The sequence below is a fragment of the Bos indicus genome, chromosome 3 (genome assembly GCF_029378745.1).
Source record: "Bos indicus isolate NIAB-ARS_2022 breed Sahiwal x Tharparkar chromosome 3, NIAB-ARS_B.indTharparkar_mat_pri_1.0, whole genome shotgun sequence".
Lineage (NCBI taxonomy): Eukaryota > Metazoa > Chordata > Mammalia > Artiodactyla > Bovidae > Bos > Bos indicus.
In genome coordinates, this window is record NC_091762.1 from 105220009 (window position 1) to 105244991 (window position 24983).

At 42.1% G+C, this 24983-nt stretch overlaps 1 protein-coding gene and 1 non-coding gene across 7 annotated transcripts in view; both read left to right on the plus strand.

Annotated features, from left to right (window-relative positions):
- The first annotated feature begins 547 nt into the window (after positions 1-547).
- Positions 548-24983, plus strand: part of SCMH1 (Scm polycomb group protein homolog 1) — a 224737-nt gene continuing 200301 nt past the window's right edge. For 2 of the 6 annotated variants that reach the window (XM_070786754.1, XM_070786756.1), the window contains exon 1: positions 548-713. The gene's annotated coding sequence lies outside the window, so the exon portion shown is untranslated. The remainder of the gene's footprint in view (positions 714-24983) is intronic. The other 4 variants (XM_070786753.1, XM_070786755.1, XM_070786750.1 and 1 more) reach the window with 3 other exon arrangements.
- Positions 14439-14542, plus strand: LOC139182348 (U6 spliceosomal RNA). The gene has a single exon (XR_011566019.1). It is a non-coding gene; the product is annotated as a U6 spliceosomal RNA (small nuclear RNA).

Consider the following 24983-nt stretch of genomic DNA (forward strand, 5'->3'; position numbering starts at 1 on the left):
AAGTACTTGTTGAATGGATCAACCAGTTAAAGGACGGTGGCATCTTCTATTTACTGAGCATTTACTTACTGGGTGCCCAGCACTGTTTCTTGTGGGCTTCACAAGCATTAACTTATTTTATCTTCACACCAACCGTCTGGATTGAACAATATTCCTTTAGAGGTGAAGGTCCTGCGGTAGAGATTCGAGCTAACTCGCTTAATGTCACCCACCACCGGGTCCACGAGCCCTCTCCACGCCTCAGTTTACCCTCCCTTGAGAGGGGGTGCGCAGGGCCAGTGGAGGTGTGGATCTGGGCCGCGGGCTATAAGGCGGGAGGAGGCCGACAGCGGGCGCTGGCTAGGCCGGGCCGCTTGGGGGCGCCCTACCCGTGCTCACCACCCCCTCGACACACGCCCCCCTACCTCCTCCGGCCCCCGGCTCCGCGCGGGCCCAACCGCCCAGGCGCGCGCCACCCAACGGCGGGAGGCCCGGGGGGCGGGGCCAGGGAGCCCCCGCCCCGCCCCCGCCTCAGCCGCCGCCGCCGCCGCCGCCGCCGCCGCCGCCTCGGTCGAGCCCCCTGCCGCCCGCCAGCCCGCCGGCCGACCGGCCGCCGCCGATCTCCGGAGCCGCCCCCGCCCGCCCCCTCCGCGCGTCCTCTCTAGCTCGCTGCGCAGCGGAAACATGGCGGCGGGCAGGGAGTGAGCCGCCCCGCGCCGTCGCTGCGCCCGCAGGTAAGCGCCTCGGTGGCCGCCTCCGCTCGCCAGGAAAGCCCGCGCCCTGAGGGGCCTGGGCCGCCAGGGGCCGCCCCGGGCGAGAAGGAGGCGCCGGGACAGGCCGGGCCGCTGCCCCCGCCCCTCGGGCCCTACTGTCCGTCTGTGTGTCCTGGCCGGTCAGCCTGTCAGGGGTCCGAGCGCTGCTGTCGCCCGCCTACTCAGCGGTCCGGGAACCCCCGCGGCGTTCTGCATCCGCGGCCGGTCCGGCGGGGCCCAGTATCCGGCCCGCGGCCCTCTCTCAGTAGGGGCACCCCGGGGCTCCGCGAGGGAAAAACTCAAGGACACGGGGACTCTGGAGGGTCAGCATCGCGTGCGGTCCGAGCGGGGGTCGTTCTGTCCAAGCTAGCGGGGCTGGGTCGGCCGGAGAGTGTTGGCTTTGGGCCGAGGGCCAGGAGTCGGAGGAGCTGTCAGTCTGCTCCGACAGGAGAGCTGAGAGATGCCTGTGGATCCTCGCCGGCCGGATCCGGTTCGGGGCGGGCGAGGACCGAGGTCGGCGGGCTTCCTGGCCCAGCCGAGGGTCGGAGGTGCGAAGGGCGGGGAGCTGTCAGCCGCGTCCTCCGGGCTGGCTCCGGCTGCGGGAGCTGCGCCGGGACAACTCACGTGTGCCGCCGGAAACGGGCGGGCAGAGCTTGTTTCCAGCCTCCGACGGGGGCGGGGGACTCTGGGCACTGAGGTGAGCCGGGGGCCGGGAGGGCTTGGACACGTGGGCACGGCTGTGGGCCAGCCCCAGAGGAATGAAAAGGGGTTTCTAGGAGATAGGTGAACCCCAGAACGTCTCCACATTGGAAAGGAATTTAAAAGTCATCTAGGATCCGTTTCTCTCGCCCCGTACCAAAGTAGCTTCGAAAATCCCAAATTCTACCCTAATAATTTGACCAGTCTATTTGAAGATCTTCTCCAGTGACGGGAAACTAATCTCTTCCCTAGGAAACCTATTCGTTCCTGCAAAGCTTTGGTGTTTCGAAATTTTTGTTTGTTTGTTTTGGTTGAAAGAAGTAGATGCCTCCAATTCTTCCTACTTCTGTTCCCTTATGGACACCCATTAAGATAGCTGAAGATCATGTCCCCGGAACCTTGTCTTAACTAACTGATTCCACTTGCCTTCAGTTGTTTGTCATAGTCTGCGGTTCTCTCATTCCTTCTCTAAATGAACTCTAGTTTGCCCTTTAATGGAGCGCTTCTTAGTGTAAGCCAGGAGACAAAACCTATTTCTGCAAGAAACTCTTTTGGCTCCAAGGAGAGACCTGCTTAAATATAAGGTACTCTATTCCTTTACGCATTTCGGTGCTGCGTTTTGAACTTTAAAAAAAAAAAAGACATCTAGTACTGTTTGTTTAAACCAACTAAAAGTTCTTATTTTGTGGAAAATTTTGGCTTTTCCCTCATTTTTAAAAATGTCTATAAACACTATCAAATGAGCCTGTGTATATTGAAATGTTGCAGTGCACCATGCAAATAGAAGAGCTTATTATTTTTTATACTGGAAAAGCATTTGAGATCTCATTTGATGCCAGACTGCAATTTAATATTTAGTTGGAGAGGGAAATGCTTTATTATATTGACCTCTTTGCTCTCTTTATAACTACCAACACGAGACCCAAAATTACTATGAAAAAGGACATTTTTTTTGTTGTTGTTGTTGCTCACATACCAACCAGCATGTTTTTTTTTTTTTTTTTTTTTTACTTTTTCATCACTTAGCCTTGGTTTTTGGGATTATGTTTTTAAACAGGATCTTTACCAACATCCTGAACCCCTGCCTAAGAAAGCCTGCAGGTTAGTAATTTTTTAAACTTAGGAGAGATGTGATGGCCTTATAGATAAAATGTCAAGCTCTTGTATCTGGGACCCTGTTTATATTTTAAACAAATTAACATAAACAAGCACATACCAGCAGTCAGAATTGGTTCTTTATCTTTCTTCTTATGTCTTCATTTTTCAGTTGGTTGATGGTTTTGAAGTTTGCAGCACAGGTCAAGTTTTGATTTCTGGTATGTTTGTGCAAATACTGTTTCCCTTTTATGTAAGTTGGATAAGACTTTGTATAGCACCGTTCTGTACAGAACTGTACAGACTCAGGAAAAGCTCTGATTCCTTCCCTTCAAAGGACTTGGAGTTAATAGTGGGAAATACTAAAAAACTATGAGAAAGAACTGGTGTGACTATCCTACTGAAAATGTAAAGGCAATGTCTTCTAAACTTTATACTTAATGTATCTACTGTATGTCAGGCACTATGCTATGTACTATGTTAACTGGGTAGACAGAGATAAGTAAGATACATTTCCAATCCTTGTGGAAATGGTAAATTAGATGCTAAAATAGGTCATCTCAGAATAAAAAGTGAGAGCTTTGCTGCTTGATACTTGCACCAAGGTGAGGGCACTCAGACTAGCTCAGGACTTGAGGGAAGGCTTGAGGAAGAGATGACACCTGGCCCAAGTCCTAAATGGTAAGTAGAAGTAAGTCAGACAAAGATGAGTAAAAAAAAGTGCTTCACATAGAAAGAATAGTTTGAGGAAAGACATCAGTGTGAGAAAAGGAATAGCTTGCCTGCTGCTGCTGCTGCCAAGTCGCTTCAGTCGTGTCCGACTCTGTGCGACCTCATAGACAGCAGCCCACCAGGCTCCGCCGTCCCTGGAATTCTCCAGGCAAGAACACTGGAGTGGGATGCCACTGCCTTCTCCGATAGCTTGCCTAGGGAACCACAAGCAGTTTGGTACTGCTAAGAAATAACAATGGCGATACAAGTGGTAAGTTGTGAGACTGGAAATACAATCAGAGTCCATGTCATGGTGAACCTTGTATGCATAAGTATCTTGAAATGAATTCAATGGGTGATTTTTTTAAATCACTGGAAGGTTTTTATAGATATGCTTGAATAATTTTAAAATGTGATTATGGGGATGAAGAGAGGGATGAAGTTGAGAGAATCTGTGAGGCTTTATGATTGGGTGGGTGTGTAGACCAGAGGGCGAGTAGCCCACTGTGATGTTCAGGTTTTTGATTCGGGTGACTGCAGAGATGACGGTGACATTAACTGAGACAGGAAATATTGGATAATGATTTCAGTTTGGGACTTAGAGGTTTTGTGATTTTTTGAGTGAGATCAGTGAGCAAATGTGGTGGAAGTAAAATAGGAAAAAAACCCAGAGGCTGTGGTCAGAAAGTGGAATTCTAGAGTTCAATTGTCTGATGTGAAGCTCTTCTCACTGACAGCTAGGTCTGTGTGTGGATTGCTGAAGTACAGCAAAGGTGAAGGCTGGTGAAGCTGAGTGTGACAGGGAACTGGGAGGCTGTTGTATGGGACGAGTCTTCTGCATCAGTAGTGAAGTGATTCAGGATGCGGAGAAGAGAGATTGTGACCCAGGTGCAGTGAATATAAGGGATTAATCGGGAGGGTGGTAGAAGACAGATGAGGAGGAGGGGTAAGGATTGATATAACCAGATGGTGGAAACCTCAGAGGAGAAGGAATTTATAAATGCAGGAATGGGACAGTAGTGGTTTTTTACTTTTCCTTCCTGGAAGCAGGATTCGGATCTATTCATCTTTATTCTAATCTCATATTAGTCGTGTTGGGTCTGAGAAGTCTGTTCTTAGTCTTGAAAAGCAGGAGAGCAGATACCCTATATCAAATCCTTTCTGCTAATACTTAATGACAAAAAGTCCATTGATGTTTTTTCTGTGGATAGATAGAAAGCAATCAGTAGTGAGGATATGCCCATGGTTTCTGGAAAGAGTATAGTTAAGAACCTAGGCTTTGGTTTAGAAAGACCAAGATTCACATCTGAGCTGCGTCGCTTACTGGCCTTAAGACTGTAAGCAAATTGTTTAACCTCTGTGACTTTCAGTATCGTTATGTGTAAAAAATAGATTTCTGCTTTGTGGGGTGTCACAAAGATTACCTGAAATAATGTGTGTGTGTGTGTGTATACTGTAATGTGTATACACACACACTAGAAAAGCAGTTGGCACTTCAGAGATGCAAAGTAAATGGTACCTTTCTTCCAACTACCTTCAAGGGATGTAAGCTCCACTGGCAGAAATGAAATTTTTTCATGCTTGACTAAATTAAAAGGCAGTAAATACTCTGAGGGAGGTAAAGCAAAGCGATACAGAAGTTCAGAAGGTAGAGCCATCATTTCTCAACAGCTGGGGACAAGGTTAGGCTTTACACTCAAGGTGAATTTTATTTAGGCCTTGGAGAACACATTGAAATAGATTAAATAATTTAGGTGGAACTATAAAATGGGGTAATTATATCATATGTTTTTAAAACTTAATAGTTGCCAGAGGTTAAGTATTATATTTGTGTAAGTCAGTAGTGAGAGATGTGGCTAGAGAGGTGGGCTGGGGCCATAGTATTAAAGACCTGAAACTCTGAAGCTTGGACTTGATCCTAAATATACTAGGGAGCCACAGATTGTAGATCCTTCCTCTCTACCTCAGTCTTCTAACTGTAAAATCTGTAGGCGTTAATTTAGAAACTTTCAATTTGTGTTTGAAATAAACCAAGTAAGAAATTCACATTTGAAAATAAGTTTAAAAAGATAGCTACTAGGATTTATCTTGTAGTTGTTGCTTAATCTTTGCAATAAAACCTTGTTTGGTAGACAGGCTTAGTGGACTTAAAAACATACAAGATCTCACTGGTAGAAAGTGACTAAAAAAAGGAAGAAGAAAGTGACTAAAGATGTTCTAATTTCAAATTCTTTTTTATATTTCCATACTTATTTAGATTTGAAAAAGAAGCCTGGGTCCTCAGTGTCACTAAATAATACAGCCCAGGGCTGGTCACTTTGCTTCTGTGATCCTCAGTTCCCTCATTTATAAAATGAGGAAAAGTGTAGGTGTAAGGCTTAACTAAAGTAGTGTGTGTATTGCACTTTACATAATGTGAAAAATACATAATAGATACTCAAATGTTACCCACATCTGTAAATGAGGGATTTTAACCAAACCATTGCCAAGGGCTTAGTGCTAACTCCCTAGCCATCAGAGAACTGCTGAAACTAATTATTTTGATAACCTTTGGCCATATAAACCCGGCAAGTCTTATTCTCTGTTATCTTTGTCCTAGTTCCTCCAATCATCTGTTTTTCTTCTGTACTGTTATTCTGGTGCTGACCTGGCTTCCTTTTACTCTCTCCCAATCCTGCTTGTTGCTCCCTTTCAAACCTTTCCACTTGTTCTCTGAAACTCCTATTTCCTGAACTGTCAACCATTTTACGGGATGTTTTATGTGTGTTCTGGCCTTAAATGGGAGCCAGTAGAGTAAGAGTACTTGCTCTCTAGCCCTTCTGAATGGGTGCAGCTCATTCTCCTAGACCACTCTTTGCAAAAGGAAAGAGATAAGGCTGACTGTAATTTTTTGTGCACCACTATTCCACACATTCTGTGAATCAAGGTAAATTGGAAGTGGTGAAACAGGAGATGGAAGGAGTGAACATCTAATCATTTTAGGAATCAGTGAACTAAAGTGGACTGGAATGGGCGAATTTAATTCAGATGGCCATTATATCTACTACTGTGGGCAAGAATACTTTAGAAGAAATAGAGTAACCCTCATAGTCAACAAAAGAGTCTGAAATGCAGTACTTGTTTGCAATCTCAAAAATGACAGAATGATCTCTGTTCATTTCCAAGGCAAACCATTCATTATCACGGTAATCCAAGTCTATGCCCCAACCACTAATGCCGAAGAAGCTGAAGTTGAATGTTTCTCTGATGACCTACAAGATTTTCTAGAACTAACATCTAAAAAAGATGTCCTTTTCATCATAGGGGACTGGAATGCAAAAGTAGGAAGTCAAGAGATACCTGAAGTAATAAGAAAGTTTGGCCTTAGAGTGCAAAATGAAGCAGGGCAAAGGCTAACAGAGTTTTGCCAAGAGAATGCACTGGTCATAGCAAACACCGTCTTCCAACAACACAAGAGAAGACTGTACACATGGACATCACCAGATAGTCAACACCAAACTTAGATTGATTGTATTCTTTGCAGCCAAAGATGGAGAAGCTCTATACAGTCAGCAAAAACAAAACTGGGAGCTGACTGTGGCTCAGATCATGAACTCCTCATTGCCAAATTCAGACTTATATTGAAGAAAGTAGGGAAAACCACTAGACCATTCAGGTATGCCCTAAATCAAATCCCTTACGACTATACATTGGAAGTGAAAAATAGATTGAAGGGATTAGATCTAATAGAGTGCCTGAAGAACTACGGACAGAGGTTAGTGACATTGTACAGGAGGCAGTGATCAAGACCATCCCTAAGAAAAAGAAATCCAAAAAGGCAAAATGGAGGAGGCCTTACAAATAGCTGAGAAAAGAGAAGTGAAAAGCAAAGGAGAAAAGGAAAGGTTCAGTTCAGTTCAGTTCAGTCGCTCAGTCGTGTCCGACTCTTTGCGACCCCATGAATTGCAGCACACCAGGCCTCCCTGTCCATCACTGCCGGGGTCCAGCCCCAGCTGATCCAGGGAATTCGAAGGGGAGACGGCTTCGGCGAACAGGATACATTGGCTTTATTTAAATATTAATTAGAGATATAAAGAGTAATAGAATGAGGATAGCTCAGCAGGAAAATTCAGTGGAGAAAAGAGGCTGAGTAGCTTGGTTTACGCGGAAAATCAATATAACCTGTGACATCAGGTTAGCTGTGACCACGGAGGCCGCAGGCACCCTCTCGAATAGCGGAAGGTGCTCCGCCTTAGGCACCTTCTCGAGTGGGTCTTAGAAGCCCAGGCAAATAAATGGTCGCAGAGGACCTCCGCGCTCCAGAAAGACTCAGCCAGAATGTGAAAGAAAGAATGACATGGGGAGACCAAGCTTTGGTGAGCAAGGCCTGTAGCTTTATTTTCAACAGGGGCTTTTATACCCTAAGTTGCACATAGAGGATGAAATCATGCAAAGTCAGCAGTCTTTGATCCTTATCGAAACCAGGGTTTCTTTTCCTGCAAATTTATCGGTATACAAATGGTTTAGGTGATTTACATCATCTTCTGGTCAAAAGGCCTATTAATATTTTATGACTCTTGACAAAGGTTTGTCAATCCATAAGACTTATTTTCTCTAAGAGTAATTATTTTAAGGTTTGGCACCATCCTCCGAAGGTGTTAGATCAAGTTGCATTCCTATAGGGCAGAGGTGCAGTGGGTTTACAACAAAGGAAAGAATTTATTACCTTAAGGGTCTAAAGTTGCTGACACCAAGGCCACTACTTATTTTTCTACATACCAAGTATATTAATTAATACACATTCAAGGATACAAAATAGGGGATGTGGAAACTTGGCAGCAAGCATTGGCTCATCAATGAAATCTTTTGCTAGTTTTATTCTGACAAGTTTCTAACTCTCTGAGAGGCTCTAAGCTATTTGAATATCTTAAGCTTCCCGCACCTCTCGCAGCTGGGAGACTGTAAACAATTGTATGCATAGCTGTAGGAATCCGGGTAAATTTGTCAGGCGAGTTAGAGAGCTATCTGAGGGGTTTGGATTTAAACACTCCCATTATGCCCAGGAACTTTATTAACTGGAGCTGTAAGTTAACTCTTTTTCATAGAGAGTGAAATGCTGGTGGGGGACAGCCCCCGTAAAGTCAGAGGTGAGAGCACAAAGCAGTAAAGTAGGCAGACTCTGGTTTTGGGGGGTAGATGCTCGAGAATATCCAGGGGGACTCCTGAGGCTCGATCCTGCCTTTGCGTATGCTGAGCCTCCTTCCTCATGACCTTTGCCACAGGTGGAGTTCCTCATGCTGGCTCCTGGCACATCACCAACTCCCAGAGTTCACCCAGACTCACGTCCATCGAGTCAGTGATGCCATCCAACCATCTCATCCTCTGTCGTCCCCTTCTCCTCCTGTCCCCAATCCCTCCCAGCATCAGAGTCTTTTCCAGTGAGTCAACTCTTCGCATGAGGTGGCCAAAGTACTGGAGTTTCAGCTTTAGCATCATTCCTTCCAAAGAAATCCCAGGGCTGATCTCCTTCAGAATGGACTGGTTGGATCTCCTTGCAGTCCAAGGGACTCTCAAGAGTCTTCTCCAACACCACAGTTCAAAAACATCAATTCTTGGGTGCTCAGCCTTCTTCACAGTCCAACTCTCACATCCATACATGACCACAGGAAATACCATAGCCTTGACTAGACGGACCTTTGTTGGCAAACTAATGTCTCTGCTTTTGAATATGCTATCTAGGTTGGTCATAACTTTCCTTCCAAGGAGTAAGCGTCTTTTAATTTCATGGCTGCAGTCACCATCTGCAGTGATTTTGGAGCCCAGAAAAATAAAGTCTGACACTGTTTCCACTGTTTCCCCATCTATTTCCCATGAAGTGATGGGACCGGATGCCATGATCTTCATTTTCTGAATGTTGAGCTTTAAGCCAACTTTTTCACTCTCCACTTTCACTTTCATCAAGAGGCTTTTTAGTTCCTCTTCACTTTCTACCATAAGGGTGGTGTCATCTGCATATCTGAGGTTACTGATATTTCTCCCGGCAATCTTGATTTCAGCTTGTGTTTCTTCCAGTCCAGAGTTTCTCATGATGTACTCTGCATATAAGTTAAATAAGCAGGGTGACAATATATAGCCTTGACATACTCCTTTTCCTATTTGGAACCAGTCTGTTGTTCCATGTCCAGTTCTAACTGTTGCTTCCTGACCTGCATACAAATTTCTCAAGAGGCAGGTCAGGTGATCTGGTATTCCCATCTCTTTCAGAAAGGAAAGGTACACCCATTTAAATGCAGAGTTCCAAAGAATAGCAAAGAGAGATAAGAAAGCCTTCCTCAGAGATCAATGCAAAGAAATAAAAGAAAACAATAGAATGGGAAAGACTAGAGAGCTCTTCAAGAAAATTAGAGATAGCAAGGGAACATTTCATGCAAAAATGGGCACAATGCAGGACAGAAATGGTATGGACCTAGCAGAAGCAGAAGATATTAAGAAAAGGTGGCAAGAATACACAGAAGAACTATACAAAAAAGATCTTCCTGACCCAGATAATCACTATGGTGTGATCACTCACCTAGAGCCAGACATCCTGGAATGTGAAGTCAAGTGGGCCCTAGGAAGCATCACTATGAACAAAGCTAGTGGAGGTGATAGAATTCCAGCTGAGTTATTTCAAGTCCTAAAAGATGATGCTATTTAAGTGCTGCGCTCAATATGCCAGCAAATTTGGAAAACTCAACAGTGGCCACAGGACTGGAAAAGGCCAGTTTTCATTCCATTCCCAAAGAAAGGCAATGCCAAAGAATGCTCAAACTACCACACAATTGCACTCACCTCACACGCTAGGAATGCTCAAAATTCTCCAAGTGAGGTTTCAACAGTACATGAACCATGAACTTCAAGATATTCAAGCTGGTTTTAGAAAAGGCAGAGGAACCAGAGATCAAATTGCCAACATCCGCTGGATCATGGAAAAAGCAAGAGAGTTCCAGAAAAACATCTATTTCTGCTTTATTGACTATGCCAAAGCCTTTGACTGTGTGGATCACAATAAACTGTGGAAAATTCTGAAAGAGATGGGAATACCAGACCACCTGACCGGCCTCTTGAGACATCTGTATGCAGGTCAGGAAGCAACAGTTAGAACTGGACATGGAATAACACACTTGTTCCAAATAGAAAAAGGAATACGTCAAGGCTGTATATTGTCACCCTGCTTATTTAACTTCTATGCAGAGTACATCATGAGAAACACTGGGCTGGATGAAGCACAAGCTGGAATCAAGATTGCTGGGAGAAATATTAATAACCTCAAATATGCAGATGACATAACCCTTATGTCAGAAAGCGAAGAACTAAAGAGCCTCTTGATGAAGGTGAAAGAGGAGAGTGAAAAAGTTGGCTTAAAGCTCAACATTCAGAAAACTAAGATCATGGCATCTGTTTCATCACTTCATGGCAAATAGATGGGGAAACAGTGTCAGACTTTATTTTTTTGGCCTCCAATTACTGTAGATGGTTACTGCAGCCATGAAATTAAGAGACACTTACTCCTTGGAAGAAAAGCTATGACCAACCTAGACAGCATATAAAAAGCAGAGACATTACTTTGCCAACAAAGGTCCGTCTAGTCAACCCTATGGTTTTCCCATAATCATGTATGGATGTGAGAGTTGTACTATAAAGAAAGCTGAGCACCGAAGAGTTGATGCTTTTGAACTGTAGTGTTGACTCTTGAGAGTCCCTTGGACTGCAAGGAGATCCAACCAGTCCATCCTAAAGGAAATCAGTCCTGAGTGTTCATTGGAAGGAATGATACTGAAGCTGAAACTCCCAATACTTTGGCCACCTGATACGAAGAGCTGACTCATTTGAAAAGACCCTAATGCTGGGAAAGATAGAAGGCAGGAGAAGGGGACGACAGAGGATGAGATGGTTGGATGGCATCACCAACTCAATGGACATGAATTTGAGTAAACTCCAGGAGTTGGTGATGGACAGGGAGGCCTGGTGTGCTGTGGTTCATGGGGTCACAAAGAGTCGTAAGCAACTGAGCGACTGAACTGAATTTGTTAAAATCTTGTTCTCTTTGGCACAACAGCTATACCACTCTTATTGTCTTATACGTACATCTTCTCTGTTGTTAAAGACCTCACACACACAGTCTTCCTTTCTACCTCAAATTTTGGCCTTATCCTGAGTGACTTTAGTATTCATATGGATGTCTATTTCTTCAAGACGTTGACCTCTTCAACTGAAGTGAGCATCTTTTTAACTAATCAGCTCCCGTTGTCACACCATGGGCTTTGGTCTCACCTGAAGATGGCCCACCTCTGAAATTATGAATGAAGACATACATATTTGTTCAAAATTTTGCCAACTACCTGACCTTTGAGCGTCCCTACTCTCTCTTTCCTTTGACGTCAGCATGACCTGTTTTTACTTCCTTCCCTATCCAACTTTCTTAGTCTCTAGCTTATTTCATTCACTCTCTTATCATTATCTTTTATTCCCTTGCTCTGTTGTCCTTCTGTCCCTGTCTGGGCAAAACCCCAAACTAATCTATCTCTTCTTGCCTATACTAGCTCTACTGAGCCCTGCTTGGGGAAAAAAATACACACTTTTATAGATCGCCGCCATCGGGGAGATGGGAAGATGAAGAAGGATAGATAACTACAATTGCATATTATTGAAGGATGTCACACATTTTTTCTGCTTAATTAGAAGCATATAAAACTCTGTTAGATAGGATGCCAGGTCATTATAAATTCTATTTACTGATAAGAAACTGAGGTGTAGGTGAATTAAATGCTGTGCCCAGTGTCAAATAGCTGGTAAATGTCAGAATAGCAACTCAAAACCAGGCCTTCTTACTAGAGATTCTGTATTTTGTCCAGAATGGTTCAGTCTCCTATGACTTACTTTTGAAGACTCTTATGCTTTCCGGGAGTTGGTGATGGACAGGGAGGCCTGGCATGCTGCAATTCATGGGGTCGCAAAGAGTCGGACACGACTGAGCGACTGATCTGATCTGATGCTTTCTGAACCTCCTGGTGGTTCTGCTACAAGTCATCATATATTAATTTCCTTAAATTTTAAAGCATTTAAGGCTGATGCATTATTTTCCCCCTCTGTATTTACTATAGTTGTTGCCATTGTTAGCTTTTAAAATTAAAGCATGTACATAATTGTATATTCATTTTAATCAGTATATCTGTTGCTCATTGATGTATTATAGGCACATTTCTAAGTGGTTTCTTATTTATTATAATTGCTTTACATTTGCTCTTGTAGACTTTCCTCTGGGGTGTTCAAACATGATGCAAATAAAGGCTGTTTTAGTCATTATATTCTGTGAAGTATAATAGAAAACATGAAAGCCAGCATACTTGTTCTTAGAGATATTTAAGAAAAGAGTAGACAACTATTTGTGTTAGATGATTTAAAGTTTTAGACTTCCAATCCCAATTTTTTTGGTGCTCTGTCTTGTCTCTGGTTATCTCAAAGGACTGCTGGAAAGTCTCCAAGCTAAATTAAATTTATTTCTTTAAGTATAAAAGTTTACAAAGCCTAAGAGGCACAGTTCCAAATTAAGAGATTAAAAACATTGTCTAATCTCTTTATGTATGTTTTTTTCAAGTTTTTATTCATTCATTCAACAAATATTTATTAATGTCTTTTAACTGCCAGACTCTGTGCTGTGTACACTGACAAAAGATGGAATTTGCCTGTGAATTTCCCTACACTTTTGTTTATTGGGAGTTTTTAAATCACAGATTCAATTTCAGTGCTTGTAATCAGTCTATTTGTATTTGATATTTCTTCCTGGTTTGGTCTTGGGAGATTGTATCTTTCCAAGAGTTTGTCCATTTCTTCTAGGCTGTCCATTTTGTTGACATATAGTTGCCTATAGTAAGTAGTCTCTTAGGTCCTTTGTATTTCTGTGGTGTTGGTTATAACTTCTCTTTTTTCATTTCTAATTTTATCGATTTAGGCTCTCTCCCTTTTTTTCGTCATGAATCTGGCTAAAGGTTTATCAATTTTACTTATCATTTCAAGCAATAATAATCTACATTCCAACAATTTTTGTCTTAATCCAGCAATTCCACTCCTAGGAAATACCCTTTAGAAATACTCCTATGCATATATAAAGAGACTTACAAAAATATTTATGCAACATTTTTATAGCAGAAAATTCAAACTAATCCAAATGTATAATTAATAAAAGAAAGAAAATATTATGTTTATCTAATGGAATTCCATACAATAATGAAAATGAATAAACTAGATCTGTACAGTAACTTGGGTGAATCTCACAAATAAAAAAGTTGAGAAAATAAAGCAAATGGCAGAACACATTTATATAAAGCCCAACATTGATGTATTATTTATGGAAGCATACTTACATAATAAATGCTAAAGAAATGCATGGTAATACAGTATCAAAGTAAGGATAGTGGGTATCTCTGAAGTGCAGGGTTGTGAGAAAAGACTAGTAATACTACTGGGAAGAGTAACAGGGGACTTAAATTGTATTGGTAAATATTTTTTCAGCCAAAGTGTGGATATATGGTTGTCCATTCATTATTATTTATTGCTTTTTATATATCTGAAATATTGTGTTAGGTATGTAATTTTAAGAAATAATATGTAGTTCTTGTCATGAGTTTAATGCAGGAAGGGAAGGATCAGCAGAAATATAGAATATTTATGAATAGGATAAATATTCTATTTATAGAATGAATCATGTAACTGTCTTTACAGGTCTGAAATGGTCTAATATAGGGAACTTCAAGTAACTCAGCATCTTTCAATCTGATGTACAAGGACTCCCATTGAAATATATTCAAAATAATATGGGCCACAAGGACAGGCACAATTGACTGCCAAGGCCGAATGAGGGAGGTGGTTTTTGGAAAGGTTTCAGAGAGAAAGAGAATGACATTTAACCTGGGTCTTAAAGTTTGAGAAGGAATTCGCTAAGTAGGCTGAAGAGAAGAATGCCTTCCAAATAGACAGACGTTAAGACACTTTTGCATGGGTGGAATCCTCCAGGTGGAGTATGCAGAGGTTAAAGAAGTGTAGCAGAGGAAGAGACTAAGGAGGGGAACAAAAGCAACAGCAAGTTCTCTGTATAGCATTTATTGTACATGTTATATACCTGTAAACTCATTCTGTATACCTGTAAACCCAGATGGGAAACAGGCACCTGAGAGTTAAGTAACCATGCTCTCTTTGGCAGCACATATACTAAAATTGGAACAATACAGAGATTAGCACAGCCCCTGCGCAAAGATGACACACAAATTCCTGAAGTGTTCCATATTTGTAGAGGGAGGGACCATGTGTATATCTATGGCTGATTCATGTTGAGGTTTGACAGAAAACAACAAAATTCTGTAAAGCGGTTATCCTTCAATTAAAAATAAATAAATTAGAAAAATAAAAAAGAGTTAAGTAACCTGTCCAAGGTCATAGGACTAGCAGGCGGTGGAACCAGGATTCAAACTCTTGACAGTTCAAATCCTGTCTGGTCCAGAGTCTATGCTCTTGGCTAGTAAGCTGTACTCTGAATCACTGCATGATAAGCAAAATCAGAAGAAAAGGGTGTTTTTAATGCCGGAGGAACAAGAATAAGTTTCAAAAAGAAAGGAATAGTTAGCAGTGTGAAAGACCTTAGGGAGATAAAGTAGAAATACTACACAGAGACCATTGGATTTAAAAAAAAGAAAAAATCACTTGTGCTTTAAGATGTAGTAAGGGATACCAAGATAATAGAGATGTGGGTATCTCAGTAGTGATTCAGTCCACCAGTTCTGTGGGCCAGTGATTATAATTCTCACTGTCATGTAAATATTATTAGCTCCATTTTATATGTAAAGTAACTGAGACTCAAAGATATCTGGCCTAAATTATACAATTTATTAGCGATAGAACTCAGTTTCAAACCCAGACATCCTGTCTTAAGCTATAATGCATCTTTCCATTTTACCATGCATACTCCCCACAAGCAGTGTTATACAGTTGGGTTTCATTAGTCAGTACAGGAGGTGAGGTTTACTTGTAAGAATTAACTTGCTTTTTAGCTGAATAAATCCTGTCTCAGGGTTTCCCTGGTGGCTCAGTGGTGAAGAATCCACCTGCCAATGCAAGAAATGTGGGTTTGATTCCTGGGTCAGTAAGATATGCTGGAGAAGGAAATGGCAACCCACTCCAATTTTCTTGCCTGTGAAATCCCCTGGACAAAGGACCTCAGTGGGTCATAGTCCATGGGGGTTGCAAAGAGTCAGACATGACTTAGTGACTAAACAACAAACAACAAATCCTGTCTCAACATTATAGGTAAACTAGAAGGATCCTTGAATAGAAGAATGAAATACTTTAATGAATCAGTTATGCTTTTTTTTTTTTTTTAATTTGAGTAAACAGATGAACTATTTCCTTGTTAGCGTAAGTGCTCCTATTTTTAATGAGTTGCAAAGTTGCTGTAGCACCTCATCCCTTGGTGTAATCCACTTCCTCCTTCTTAACCAACATATATTTATCAGCTGTGTACTAAGGATACAAAAATACATGAACTGTGAACTTCCTGATGTTCAAGCTGGTTTTAGAAAAGGCAGAGGAACCAGAGATCAAATTGCCAACATCCGCTGGATCAGGGAAAAAGCAAGAGAGTTCCAGAAAAACATCTATTTCTGCTTTATTGACTATGCCAAAGCCTTTGACTGTGTGGATCACAATAAACTGTGGGAAATTCTGAAAGAGATGGGAATACCAGACGACCTGACCTGCCTCTTGAGAAATCTGTATGCAGGTCAGTTAGAACTGGACATGGAACAACAGACTGGTTCCAAATAGGAAAAGGAGTACGTCAAGGCTGTATATTGTCACCCTGCTTATTTAACTTATATGCAGAGTACATCATGAGAAACTCTGGACTGGAAGAAACACAAGCTGGAATCAAGATTGCCAGGAGAAATCTCAATAACCTCAGATATGCAGATGACACCACCCTTATGGCAGAAAGTGAAGAGGAACTAAAAAGCCTCTTGATGAGTGAAACTGGAGAGTGAAAAAGTTGGCTTAAACTTCAACATTCAGAAAACGAAGACCATGGCATCCTGTGGTGTTGGAGAAGACTCTTGAGAGTCCCTTGGACTGCAAGGAGATCCAACCAGTCCATTCTGAAGGAGTTCAGCCTTGGGATTTCTTTGGAAGGAATGATGCTAAAGCTGAAACTCCAGTACTTTGGCCACCTCATGCGAAGAGTTGACTCATTGGAAAAGAATCTGATGCTGGGAGGGATTGGGGGCAGGAGGAGAAGGGGACAACAGAAGATGAGATGGCTGGATGGCATCACTGACTCAATGGATGTGAGTCTGAGTGAACTCCGGGAGTTGTTGATGGACAGGGAGGCCTGGCGTGCTGCGATTCATGGGGTTGCAAAGAGTCGGACATGACTGAGCAACTGAACTGAACTGAACTGAAGGATACAAAAATGTGAATAAGATTCTTTCCCTCAGTGAGCTTACTATCCAGGTGATAGTTGGGATAAAAAGTTATTATAATTTTATATCAGTGGTCTACCTCCTCCAAACCTATAACTCCAATCTAATCATGAGGAAAACTAGACAAATTCCAATTGAGAGATATTCTGTGAAATACTTGACCATTATTCCTCAAAGCTATCAAGGTCATCAGGCAAGAAAAGTCAGCCAAAATGAGTCTAAGATGACATGATGACAAAAATATGTTATCCTGGGAAGGGTAATAGGATCCTGAAACAGAAAAAGGATATTAAGTGAAAACCAAGGAAGCCTCAATGAAATGTGGACTTCAGTTAATGGTATATCCATATTGGTTCATTAATTATAACAAATGTACCATACTAATGTAAGATGCTACTAATAGGGGAAACTGTGCAGAATCTATGGGAACTCTGAACTATCTTTGTAGATGTCTGTAAATCTAAAATTGTTCTTAAATAAAAGCTTATTTGTAAAAAGCAATAATAAAGTCAAAATAATTGTATATGCTATTTCTTTGGAATTTAATTAAAACACATTTCTTCATAAAATGTTCCCAATTTGGTTGACATGTATGATGGGACTGACAACCTGCAATCTGTTGATAGCTGCATGTGCTACATGTGTATGCTAGTACATGCCGTATAAACTTTTTCTATTTCAGTGTCTTATACATGTAGATGGGCTTCCCTGGTGGCTCAGATGGTAAAGCATCTGCTCCAATGCAGGAGACCCAGGTTCAATCCCTGGATTGGGAAAATCCTCTGGAGAAGGGAATGTCAAACCACTCCAGTATTCTTGCCTGGAGAATTCCGTGGACAGAGGAGCCTGGCAGGCTATGGTCCATGGGGTTGCAAAGAATGCGAAGTCAAGTCGGCCTTAGGAAGCATCACTACGAACAAAGCTAGCAGAGTTGATGGAATTACAGTGGAGCTCTTTCAAATTCTAAAAGATGATGCTGTGAAAGTGCCGCATTCAGTATGCCAGCAAATTTGGAAAACTCAGCAGGGACCACAGGACTAAGAAAGGTCAGTTTTCATTCCATTCCCAAAGAAAGGCAATGCCAAAGAATGTTCAAACTACTGCACAATTGCACTCATCTCACACACTAGCAAAGTAATACTCAAAATTCTCCAAGCGAGGCTTCAATAGCACGTGAACCTTGAAATTCCAGATGTTCAAGCTGGATTTAGAAAAAGCGAGGAACCAGAGATCAAATGGTCATCATCTGTTGGATCATTGAAAAAGCAAGAAAAAGCAAGAAGAAAAAAATCTTACTTTTGCTTTATTGACTATGCCAAAGCCTTTGACTCTGTGGATCACAAAAAAAACTGTGGAAAATTCTTAAAGAAATGGTAACACCAGACCACCTGACCTGCCTCCTGAGATATCTGTATGCAGGTCAAGAAGCAACAGTTAGAACTGAATGTGGGACAACAGACTGGTTCCAAATCGGGAAAGGAGTACATCTAGGCTGTATATTGTCATCCTGCTTATTTAACTTACATGCAGGGTACATCATGGGAAATGCCAGGCTGGATGAAGCACAAGCTGAGATCAAGATTGCTGGGAGAAATATCAATAACCTCAGATATGCAGATGACATGACTCTTATGGCAGAAAGTGAAGAAGAACTATAGAGCTTGATGAAAGTGAAAGAGGAGAGTGAAAAAGTTGGCTTAAAACTCAACATTCAGAAAACTAAGATCATGGCATCTGGTCCCATCACATCATGGCAAATAGATGGGAAACAGTGGAAACAGTGACAGACCTTATTTTCTTGGGCTCCAAAATCACGGCAGATGGTGACTGCAGCCATGAAATTAAAAGATGCTTGCTCCTTGGAAGAAAGCTATGACCAATCTAGACAGCATATTCAAAAGCAGAGACATTACTTTGCCAACAAAGGTCCATCTAGTCAAGGCTATGGTTTTTCCAGTGGTCATGTATGGATGTGAGAGTTGGACTATAAAGAAAGCTGAGCACCGAAGAATTAATGCTTTTGAACTGTGATGTTGAAGAAGACTCTTGAGAGTCCATTGGACTGCAAGGAGATCCAACCAGTCCATCCTAAAGGAAATCAGTCCTGAGTGTTCATTGGAAGGACTGATGCTGAAGCTGAAACTCCCAATACTTTGGCCACTTGGTGGGAAGAACTGACTCATTTGAAAAGACCCTGATGCTGGGAAAGATTGAAGGCAGGAGGAGAAAGGGACGACAGAAGATGAGGTGGTTGGATGGCATCACCAGCTCGATGGACGTGAGTTTGAATGAGCTCTGGAACTTGGTGATGAACAAGGAAGCCTGGCGTGCTGCAGTCCATGGGATCAGAAAGAGTCGGACACGACTGAGTGTCTGGACTGACTGATATGTAGATGACAGAAGTATGCTAACTCCTAATCAACAGAGAGAACTCAGACAAAGGTAAAAACTTACCACATAATATTGCTTGTTAATTGAAACCACGAAACACTTATTTGGAGGGATTGTAGCTAAGTACTCACACTGGCTTGCGAGCAGACATAATTCAGTTCATATAGGAATGTTACTTTATTAAGCTGTTTGTGTGATACTATAAAAAGGTGCGGTTACTTATTATCCCTATATATGAGTGTGAGTTGGATAGTTATTTTTTCTACAAATGCTTTATAAGATTAGTGTGATTCTTGAATGACATCAACTTAAAAGTCCTAAATTTAGTTTTAAGAAAAAACTTCTTGAGAAATCGCTTAATCATAGTTTATATTAATAGTTCTTTTACTAAAAGCATCTTGCTCATCAGGTATAGTTGTGCCTGCATTTATACTCTTTTTTTTTGGCTGTAGTGGATCTTCATTGTGGTGTGCGGGCTATCTCTAGTTTGGGTGCACAGGGGCTTCTGTAGCTGCAGAGCATGGGCTTCTCCTTGCAGTGCACAGTCTTCTCTTTTTGCACAGCACAGGCTCCAGAGCACGTGCACTCTCTGGTTGCAGCATGCCAGCTTAGCTGCTGCTTGGCATATGGAATCTTAATTTCCTAACCTGGGATCAAACCGGTGTCTCCTGCATTGAAAGGCGGATTCTTAACCACTGGACCAACAGGGAAGTCCTAAGGGAAACCACTCACAGAAATTTGTCTTCAAAGTACATATTCTGTAAATAATTATTTAATGACTAGATGTCCTGTCTGTATAGAAAGCTTAGAAAATAATACTGACAAATACCAGTAGAGCTAGCAATTCTCTTTCTTCTTTATTGATCCAGAGCTTACTCTTCAAACACCACAACTCTTAACCCTCTTACTTCCACACCACCTCCAACTTAATTATTTAATGCAGCTTTCTTAATGAGTAAACAAGGATTGCTTATTTGGGCTGAATTCTGTTAACTGCCTTAATAGTAAATGGATTTTTTAATAAAGAGCCTCTTGATGAAAGTGAAAGAGGAGAGTGAAAAAGTTGGCTTAAAGCTCAACATTCAGAAAATTAAGATCATGGCATCCAGTCCCATCACTTCATGGCAAATAGATGGGGAAACAGTAGAAACAGTGGCTAACTTTATTTTTCTGGGCTCCCAAATCACTGCAGATGATGATTGAAGCAATGAAATTAAAAGACACTTCTTGAAAGAAAAGTTATGACCAACCTAGACAGCATATTCAAAAGCAGAGACATTACTTTGCCAGCAAAGGTCCATGCAGTCAAGACTATGGTTTTTCCAGTGGTCATGTATGGATGCGAGAGTTGGACTGTGAAGAAAGCTGAGCGCTGAAGAATTGATGCTTTTGAACTGTGGTGTTGGAGAAGACTCTTGAGAGTCCCTTGGACTTTAAGGAGATCCAACCAGTCCATTCTAAAGGAGATCAGTCCTGGGTGTTCATTGGAAGGACTGATGTTGAAGCTGAAACTCCAGTACTTTAGCCACCTGATGTGAAGAGCTGACTCATTTGAAAAGACCCTGATGCTGGGAAAGATTGAGGGCAGGAGGAGAAGGGGACGACAGAGGATGAGATGGTTGGATGGCATCACCGACTCAATGGACATGAGTTTGAGTAAACTCCGGGAGTTGGTGATAGACAGGGAGGCCTGGCATGCTGTCGTTCTTGGGGTCGCAAAAAGTCAAACACAACTGAGCAAATGAACTGAACTGAACTGAATGCTGACCTTGATAGTTAGGTGTCAAAGTTATCTTCTTGAAAAGAGCTAGTTGAATTTGGTAATGTTAAATTAATATTTTGTTGACTTCTTTATTCTCAACACTAGCAAGTTGCTTTTAATATGTTAAATCCCATAATCATTACATTTAAATAAATCATTATCTGAATTAGAAACGTCAGTTCAATCAGTCTACTAATCTGTTGGTAGTTTCTGATTATTATTAGTGAAAACCTATATTTAGTTGCTTGATATAGTAAGTGTTCAAATAATAAATGCTTAATGCATGTTCAGTTCAGTTCAGTTGCTCAGTTGTGTCCAACCCTTCGCGACCCCACGAATCACAGCACGCCAGGCCTCCCTGTCCATCAACAGCTCCCAGAGTTCACTCAAACTCATGTCCATCGAGTCGGTGATGCCATCCAGCCATCTCATCCTCTGTCGTCCCCTTCTCCTCCTGCCCCCAATCCCTCCCAGCATCAGGGTCTTTTCCAATGAGTCAACTCTTCGCATGAGGTGGCCAAAGTATTGGAGTTTCAGCTTTAGCATCAGTCCTTCCAGGACTGATCTCCTTCAGGATGGACTGGTTGAACCTCCTTAAAGTCCGAGGGACTGTCAAGAGTCTTCTCCAACAGAGGGTGTAGAGAAAAGGGAACCCTCTTACACTGTTGGTGGGAATGCAAACTAGTACAGCCACTGTGGAGAACAGTGTGGAGATTCCTTAGAAAACTGGAAATAGAACTGCCTTATGATCCAGCAACCCCACTGCTGGGCATACACACTGAGGAAACCAGAAGGGAAAGAGACACGTGTACCCCAATGTTCATCGCAGCACTGTTTATAATAGCCAGGACATGGAAGCAACCTAGATGTCCATCAGCAGATGAATGGATAAGAAAGCTATGGTACATATACACAATGGAGTATTACTCAGCCATTAAAAAGAATACATTTGAATCAGTTCTAATGAGGTGGATGAAACTGGAGCCTATTATACAGAGTGAAGTAAGCCAGAAAGAAAAACACCAATACAGTATGCTGCTGCTGCTGCTGCTGCTAAGTCGCTTCAGTCATGTCTGACTCTGTGCGACCCCATTGACGGCAGCCCACCAGGCTTCCCTGTCCCTGGGATTCTCCAGGCAAGAACACTGGAGTGGGTTGCCATTTCCTTCTCCAATGCATGAAAGTGAAAAGTGAAAGTGAAGTTACTCAGTCGTGTCCGACTCTAGCGACCCCATGGACTGCAGCCTACCAGGCTCCTCCATCCATGGGATTTTCTAGGCAAAAGTACTGGAGTGGGGTGCCATTGTACTAACACATATATATGGAATTTAGAAAGATGGTAACAGTAACCCTGTATACGAGACAGCAAAAGAGACATTGATGTATAGAACAGTCTTATGGACTCTGTGGGAGAGGGAGAGGGTGGGAAGATTTGGGAGATGGCATTGAAACATGTATAATATCATGTATGAAACAAGTCGCCAGTCCAGGTTCAATGCACAATACTGGATGCTTGGGGCTGGTGCACTGGGATGACCCAGAGGGCTGGTATGGGGAGGGAGGAGGGAGGAGGGTTCAGGATGGGGAACACATGTATACCTGTGGCAGATTCATTTTGATATTTGGCAAAACCAATACAATATTGTAAAGTTTCAAAAATAAAATTAAAAAAAAAAAGAGTCTTCTCCAACACCACAGTTCAAAAGCATCAATTCTTCAGCGCTCAGCTTTCTTCACAGTCCAACTCTCACATCCATACATGATCACTGGAAAAACCATAGCCTTGACTGTATGGCAGAGTAATGTCTCTGCTTTTGAATATGCTACCTAGGTTGGTCATAACTTTCCTTCCAAGGAGTAAGCGGTCTTTTAATTTCATGGCTGCAGTCACCATCTGCAGTGACTTTGGAGACCAAAAAAATAAAGTCTGACACTGTTTCTACTGTTTCCCCATCTATCTGCCATGAAGTGATGGGACCAGATGCCGTGATCTTAGTTTTCTGAGTTAAATCCAAATCTGAATTAATGGACTATATTCATGATTTTTTCTTTGTGTGCTCCTGTACTTATTATTGAGAAAGAACTGTATTTTACACTGATCATATTTTGGAAATGACTTTGTTGTCTGATGGGTAGGGAGTTTAAATCCCTTGTCTGCCATCTGTGACCTACCAAAAAGATCCCTAGATCATTCCATTGATCAGACAGGTTAAGAAGTCCCAGATGTATCTGTAGGTCTTATCTTTTCTGCAGATTTGTAGGTCTTGTCTTTGCTTCTGATATCCTGGAAGACAAGGTAGCCCCTTAAATTTTTGGTGCCCAGAATGGTGGAATCTGATACAGTGGTAGGCTCATCAGTTCAGTTCAGTTCAGTCGCTCAGTCATGTCCGACTCTTTGCAACCCCATGAATCGCAGCACGCCAGGCCTCCCTGTCCATCACCAACTCTCAGAGTTCACTCAGACTCATCCATCGAGTCAGTGATGCCATCCAGCCATCTCATCATCTGTCGTCCTCTTCTCCTCCTGCCCCCAATCCCTCCCAGCATCAGAGTCTTTTCCAATGAGTCAACTCTTCGCATGAGGTGGCCAAAGTACTGGAGTAAGCGTCTTTTAATTTCATGGCTGCAATCACCATCTGCAGTGATTTTGGAGCCCAAAAAAAGAAAGTCTGACACTGTTTCCACTGTTTCCCCATCTATTTCCCATGAAGTGATGGGACCAGATGCCACCATGATCTTCGTTTTCTGAATGTTGAGCTTTAAGGCAACTTTTTCACTCTCCACTTTCACTTTCATCAAGAGGCTTTTTAGTTCCTCTTCACTTTCTACCATAAGGGTGGTGTCTTCTGCATATCTGAGGTTATTGGTATTTCTCCCGGCAATCTTGATTCCAGCTTGTGCTTCTTCCAGCCCAGCGTTTCTCATGATGTACTCTGCATATAAGTTAAATAAGCAGGGTGACAATATACAGCCTTGACGTACTCCTTTTCCTATTTGGAACCAGTCTGTTGTTCCATGTCCAGTTCTAACTGTTGCTTCCTGAGCTGCATATAGGTTTTTCAAGAGGCAGGTCAGGTGGTCTGGTATTCCAATGTCCTTCAGAATTTCCCACAATTTATTGTGATCCTACATAGTCAAAGGCTTTGGCATAGTCAATAAAGCAGAAATAGATGTTTTTCTGGAACTCTCTTGCTTTTTCAATGATCCAGCAGATGTTAGCAATTTGATCTCTGGTTCCTCTGCCTTTTCTAAAACCAGCTTGAATATCAGGAAGTTCACGGTTCACCTATTGCTGAAGCCTGGCTTGGAGAATTTTGAGCATTACTTTACTAGCGTGTGAGATGAGTGCAATTGTGTGGTAGTTTGAACATCCTTTGGCATTGCCTTTCTTTGGGATTGGAATGAAAACTGACTTTTTCCAGTCCTGTGGCCATTGCTGAGTTTTCCAAATTTGTTGGCATATTGAGTGCAGCACTTTCACAGCATCATCTTTCAGGATTTGGAATAGCTCAACTGGAATTCTGTCACCTCCACTAGCTTTGTTCGTAGTTATGCTTTCTAAGGCCCACTTGACTTCACATTCCAGGATGTCTGGCTCTAGGTGAGTGATCACACCATCGTGATTATCTTGGTCATGAAGATCTTTTCTGTACAGTTCTTTTGGGTATTCTTGCCCCCTCTTCTTAATATCTTCTGCTTCTGTTAGGTCCATACCATTTCTGTGTTCCCTTGGTATCTCTAATTTTCTTGAAGAGATCTCTAGTCTTTCCCATTCTATTGTTTTCCTCTATTTCTTTGCATTGATCGCTGAGGAAGGCTTTCTTATCTCTTCTTGCTATTCTTTGGAACTCTGCATTCAGATGCTTATATCTTCCCTTTTTTCCTTTGCTTTTCACTTCTCTTCTTTTCACAGCTATTTGTAAGGCCTCCCCAGACAGCCATTTTGCTTTTTTGCATTTCTTTTCCATGGGGATGGTCTTGATCCCTGCCTCCTGTACAATGTCATGAACCTCCGTCCATGGTCCATCAGGCACTCTATCAGATCTAGTCCCTTAAATCTATTTCTCACTTCCACTGTATAATCATAAGGGATTTGATATAGGTCATACC